At 51.1% G+C, this 6,094-nt stretch overlaps 1 protein-coding gene across 15 annotated transcripts in view; it reads left to right on the forward strand.

Annotated features, from left to right (window-relative positions):
* Nucleotides 1–4,761: 4,761 nt before the first annotated feature.
* FARP1 (FERM, ARH/RhoGEF and pleckstrin domain protein 1) overlaps nucleotides 4,762–6,094 on the forward strand; it is a 321,357-nt gene continuing 320,024 nt past the window's right edge. For 7 of the 15 annotated variants that reach the window (XR_013534712.1, XR_013534800.1, XR_013534889.1 and 4 more), the window contains exon 1: nucleotides 5,673–6,062. The gene's annotated coding sequence lies outside the window, so the exon portion shown is untranslated. Of the gene's footprint in view, nucleotides 4,837–5,142; nucleotides 5,358–5,672; nucleotides 6,063–6,094 lie in introns of those variants that run through there. The other 8 variants (XR_013534808.1, XM_078370446.1, XM_035292919.3 and 5 more) reach the window with 3 other exon arrangements.

The raw sequence follows: 6,094 nt of genomic DNA on the forward strand, positions 1-6,094 counted from the left end.
ATTAAAGTATAGAAACATGATGATTTTTAAAAATGTCTTGCATGGAGAAAACATTTCCAAGCATGACACAAAAAATGTGAATTCATAAAAGTAAACACTGACAAATTTGACAATATAAAAATTAAAAACTTGTTGCAAAAAAGAGTACCATAGTAAAAAAAAAATAGCAAAGGGCTAACTTCCTTAACATATAAAAGATATTAAGAATTAACAAAAAAAGATAACCCAATGGCAAAATGAGCAAAGCACATGAAGGGCAGTTAATGGATATGCCAATAGATAATTTTTAAAATAATGAGATTTTGTTTTTGCTTGTAAGACTGACAAATATTAAAAGTTTACAAACATCCAAAGTGGGCTAAGAATGAGCATTCTCAAGCATGGTTAGTGGGTTCATTTGTTGCTTCACAGCAAGTCAGGCAAAGCCTAACATCATGAAATTACCAGTTTATCAGATTGAGAATTTGGAAAGAACACAGGGCTCTTCCCTGTTCATGGTGTCCTTAGCTGGTATGACCCAAAAGGCTGCGGTGGTTGGGATAGCTGGGAACAGGGACAGTGGGAGCTGAACTCATTCTGAGATGCCTTGTTCACTCACATCCTGACACGGATAGGATGGTTGAGCTCATCTGGGACTGCCAACTGGAGCATCTCCAAATAAGCCTCTTGTGTATGACACTCTCAGGATTGTGGGGATTTCTTACATGGCCACTCAGGCCTCCAAGAACAAGTATATGCAAAGAACAAGTTAAAAGCGGCATGGCTTATTCTGACCTAGCCTTGAAAGTCACATCAGTTCTATTGTATTCTATCGACCACAAGAGTCACAAGCCTATCTAGATTCAAAGGGCACAGACATAGTTTGGACCTCTCAGTGGGAGGAGTGTACAATAATTTGTGGCCATGTTTTAAAACATCTACAGTGGAAGAATAAATTTTTGCAATGTCTTTGAAGTACAATTTTGTAATATCTACCAAATTTTAATATGCATCTATGTTTTGAACCAAACACATACCACACAGATAGCCCCTGGATTCCTGTTCTTTTCCTCCCCCACTCTCCTTAAGCTGTTCTCTATCTGGTGTCTGTCATCACCAGTGCTGCCCCTTCCCTTCCAAGGTCTTTATTCTTTGAAGAACAATAAGGTCTCACCTTCAGATCCCATCTAATATCTTATGAGGGCTCCAAACTCAGATGTCTATTTCATGTCAATTGCTTTCTCTGTAGCTCAGTTTCTGCTGGTTCCATTAAGGGCTGCTGAATTGAGCTCAAACTCCCAAGATTTCCCACCAAGGACAAAGGAGATTTATATTCTTCCTGCTGACACGACTTTGAAACTGCTTATCCTGATATTCTTCCTTCCACATTATGCTGTATCTATTGCTGCAAAACAGGTTATTCCAAAATTTGGCTAAGAAGAATGCTTATCATCTCATACTTCCTATGGGTTAAGACTCTAGAAATTGGTTAGTTGAGTCCTCTGACTTTGGGTTCCTTATGACACTGTGGTCACTTCAGCTGGAAAGGACTTGTATATTACATGGCTGTTGGCAGAATTCAGTGCCTACAGGGCTTTTGGAGTAAGGCCTCCCTCTGTTCCTTTTCACTGTGGGTCTTGCCACTGTGGGTCCTCCATAGGACATCTTACAACATGGCAGCCGTCTTCATCAAAGTGAACAAATGAGATGAGATTGTATCAGTAAGAAGTTATGGTATTCTGTGACTAATCATGGAAAGGACATCGCCTTCCTTTTCTGTAGTCTACCCATTAGCACTGAGTCCCTAGGTCATACTCAAGGCAGGGGGATTACAGAGAATGAGCCTATCACAAATGCTACAAGCAGTTCTCTTTCCGACTTGGGTTTTAATACAGGCTGCTTCAGTTACTGACAGTGCATACTGTCGGTCCAGAGAGCAGCATCACCCTCAACCCAGATTCCCCAAAAGGTTGAACCGGTGGCAACGGTGGAATGAAAAGTATTGTTTCACCGTGATGTGTGATCTCTTAATATGAAAGATTTGCCTGCCCCCACACACTTTTGTATATGACTAGAAAATTTCTGAAAGACTGTAAAAACTGTTGGGAAAATTATCTCTAGAAGTGAGATTAGGGATGCAGGAAGGGTTCCTTCTAGGTTTTACTTCATACTCTTCTATATACTTAATTTTATTTTGACACCTACCTACATTTTACAGGAAAACAGTTAAAACTAGTAAGAGAAAGAGTTAAGAACAGGGTGATTCCTTAATCCAGAAAGACTTCTAAACAACCCCATGCCACACAGCTTGGGTAAAAGGAGGACTTAGGGGCATTATGCTTTTTTTTTCAGATGGAGTCTTGCTCTGTCGCCCAGGCTAGAGTGCAGTGGCACAATCTCAGCTCACTGCAATCCGCCTCCCAGGTTAAAGTGATTCTCCTGCCTCAGCCTCCCCAGTAGCTGGGGCTACAGGCTTGTGCCACCACACCTGGCTAATTTTTTTTGGTATTTTTAGTGGAGAGGGGTTTCACCATGTTAGCTAGGATGGTCTCCATCTCCTGACCTAGTGATCCACCCGCCTTGACCTCCCAAAGTGCTGGGATTACAGGCGTGAGCCACTATGCCCAGCCTATACATTTTTGTATTCTGAAGGTTAAGCATAAATGACACACAATGACAAGGAAACATCTACATTTTTCAGAAGTTGATTTTCCAGGCCAGGTAACACTGGCTTTTCAGGCAGAGGAAATTAAAAAGTGCTTCTGTCCAGGCACGGTGGCTGCATGCCTGTAATCCCAGAACTGTGGAAGGCCAAGCCAGGAGGATCACTTGAGCCTAGGAGGTCGAGGCTGCAGTGAGCTACGTTCATGCCACTGCACTCCAGCCTGGGTGACAGAGCAGGACTCTCTCTTTAAAAAAAAAAAAAAGACGGAACTACTTTCTGTTAGGTTAGATACCAGCTGCAGAATATTGGTGAGAGCTGGGAGGAAACAGAGGAAGTTCTCTACTGTGACCCCACCACTTTATAGTCTTTCTAACTAGATTCCCAGAACTGCCCCTTCTCCCCTCCCTTCTCCCCCATTAACTCTCTCCCCATGGGCTCCTGCCCTCAGCCTGCAAACCTCAGACTGCCTCCTTCAAAAGTCACCTTCACAAATGTTGACAATGTTGAGATAAGACAGCATGGGATGTTATGTATTATCATATTGAGTAATATATGCTCAATATGTTATGTGTTATGATTGTAAGTGGTTTTAAGATCACAACTAAATCTAATTCTAGACATACAAAGGCTGAAAGAAACGCTGTAGAAACATTGGTTTTGCAAAGCGGGTGCCTGGGAAAATGTCACTTTTCTAATTTTGTGCTTTCTATGATTTTTTTGCTTTTATTATTTTTATTTATTTATTTTGAGACAAAGACTCACTCTGTTGCCCAGGCTGGAGTGCAATGGTGCCATCTCAGCTCACCTGCAACCACCTCTCCTGCCTCAGCCTCCCAAGTAGCTGGGACTGCAGACGAGCATCACCACACCCGGCTAATTTTTGTATTTTCAGTAGAGATGGGATTTTACCATGTTGCACAGGCTGGTCTCGAACCCCTGATCTCAGGTGATCCACCCGCTTCAGCCTCCCAAAGTGTTGGGATTACAGCTGTGAGCCATGTAATCCATCAGCCCTGCCTCATTTTTTTTTTTTCCTTTTAGTTGTAAGGTATGACATAGCACTTTGCTATGAAAATCAGCCCGGACTGATTTTTTCCTTTTAGTTGTGAGGTGACACAGCACTTTGCTATTAAGTGTAGTCCTTGAACCAGCAAGTAACACCTGAGAGCTTGTTAGAAAGTCTCAGACTTACTGAATCAGAATCTGCATTGCAACAAGATTCCCTGGTGATTCAGATATACATTAGTTTTAAAAAGCGGCCTACAGCAATTGTTCTCAAACCTGGCTGCACATTGGAATCACCTGTGGAACTTTACAAGCACTGATGCCTGGGTTAGAATCTTCATATATTTGGCTGTGGTGCGTGCAGCCAGGGTGTTGTTTTTGAATCTCAATCGAGTCCATGAATTTGAGGCCTATTTCCCTAACACCGTGGTCCTCAAGTGTGATCCAGGCCCAGACCAACACCACTATCTGGGAATGAGTTAGGAATGCCAACTCTCAGGCCCCACTCCAGACTTGCTGAATCGGCAGCTCTGGGGAGGGAGCCTGACAGTCCTTCAGCCCTGCAGGTGATTCCCGTGCTTGCTAAGGTTTCATTAGGTAGGTCGAGGATGGGGCCCAAGAATTTTCATTTATTGACGTTTTCAGGGGTTGCTGGTGGTGGTCGTGGTCTGAGAGGCACACTTAGAGAATCACGGGCAGAAAAAATCTGATTTGTGGTTTGTCTAAAGATGCACAGCTGGTTGGGCGGACAGAGTCAGGCCTCACACCCACCATTTCTTCTCTTCAACCACAGACCAACTATCACCTTCACCAAATCTGCAAGTATTGAAAACTAGTTCAGTACCTCGCACTTCAGATACATTTCTGCTCCTCCTCAGGAGCTGCCCACAAACACCCCCTACTTCCAAGGCCCCCGTCCTTGTCTCAACCCGCCTTCCTATCAGGGTCCCTACACTCCACTTCTGCTTAGCTGTGACTGCACTTGGAGCCTCTCCTATGAAATCTGTCCTCTCGGTCCGAGGTCAGGGAACTCCTGTAAGACGCAGAAGGCCCAGGGTTCTGAGCCAGTGGCCTCCCAAGGCTGGAGCCCACTGACCCGGACCTGGCAGAGCGTCATTTGCTGCGGCCAAGGCCTTTTCCCGCCGCGTGTAGCGAGAGAGACTGGAGGCTCGGGACCGGTGGAGAAGGTAAGGCGGCAGCTGCTGGGTGGGGACGGCGACTGTGCCCCTAGATGGCTGCCTCCTGGGTCCTGAATCTTGCTCCCCGCCCCGTGGAGTTCCCGAAACCCCGAAGGCACTCAGGCACCCCAAGCCACTCCTAACCTCCCCCACGCCATTCCCCGCGGGCGCTGACCCCGATGCTGGGCGGGCGGGGTGGGGACTGTCCCCTGAGGCTGGGCGGGCGGCGTGGGCACTGTCCCGGGATTCGCTCGGGCGGCGGGCGCTCGGCCAGGACGTGGGCGGGCGCGGGGTGGCCGTCGCTCCCCCGAGCTCGAGTCCCGAGCAGCCCGGGGTGGTGCCGGAAGCCCGTGCCTGCGGCTCCGGGGGAGGGGAGGGCTCGGTGAGTCCCTGAAGACCGCCTTCCCCGCGCGACGTCGCAGGCGAAGCAGCCCTAGGCAGGACCTCGAAAAGCGACCTGCAGATTCCGAGCCCCTGACCGCCCGCCCTCCGCTCCCGGCTTCGCCTTGCACGCATCTCCCGCTCTCCCGGTTCGTTTGTCGCCACAGGGGCCGGATTCGCGTCTCGCCGGTGGCGCTCCTCGCGCTCGGTTCGGTCGCGCCGCGCGGAGCCCGGCCCTGGCCGCACGCCTGAGGGAGGCGCAGGTCCCTGGCGACGCGCTGGGCTAGGGAGGCTCCGGGGCGCACCTGCCCGGGAGGAGCGGGGCGGGGCGGCGCGGGCGCAGGGCGCGGGCCCGGACGCTGGAGGGGGCTGTGGCTCTCCCGCGTCCCCGCCGCTCGGGTTGCGCGGTGCCCGCCTCCCCCCGCCGAGGGGCCGGCCCAGGTCTCGGGAGGGGCGGCAGCCGCAGCACTTCCCGCTCGCTGGCCTCGGAGGTGGCGGGTCCGGTGCGGGCGCTGGGCTGGGGCGCCGGGCGGGGACGCGGCCGCGGTCCGCTTTGCACCGCTCCTCCCCGCGCGAGTGGCGCTGGCCCGGCGTCGAGGCGGCCATGGCGACCCGGAGCCCGCTCCCCACCCACCCCGCCTGCTCCGCCCTCCCCTCCGCCCCGCGCCACCTTTGATGGCTCGGACCGCGGCCGGCCACCGCCAGCCCCGCTCGCGCGCCCGCGCCGCCGCTGCCGCCGCCCGCGGGTATTAATAGCCGGCGCCGCCGCCGCCGCGCCCTCGGCCTCCGGGGGCTTGGGAGCCACCGAGCCCGAGCCGGGAGAGGGAGCCGCCGCAGCCGCCGGCGCCGTGGAGGTAGGAGGCGCGCCGGGAACAATGACCGCGGC

This window comes from Callithrix jacchus, chromosome 1 (genome assembly GCF_049354715.1).
Source record: "Callithrix jacchus isolate 240 chromosome 1, calJac240_pri, whole genome shotgun sequence".
NCBI classification, from domain to species: Eukaryota; Metazoa; Chordata; class Mammalia; order Primates; family Cebidae; genus Callithrix; species Callithrix jacchus.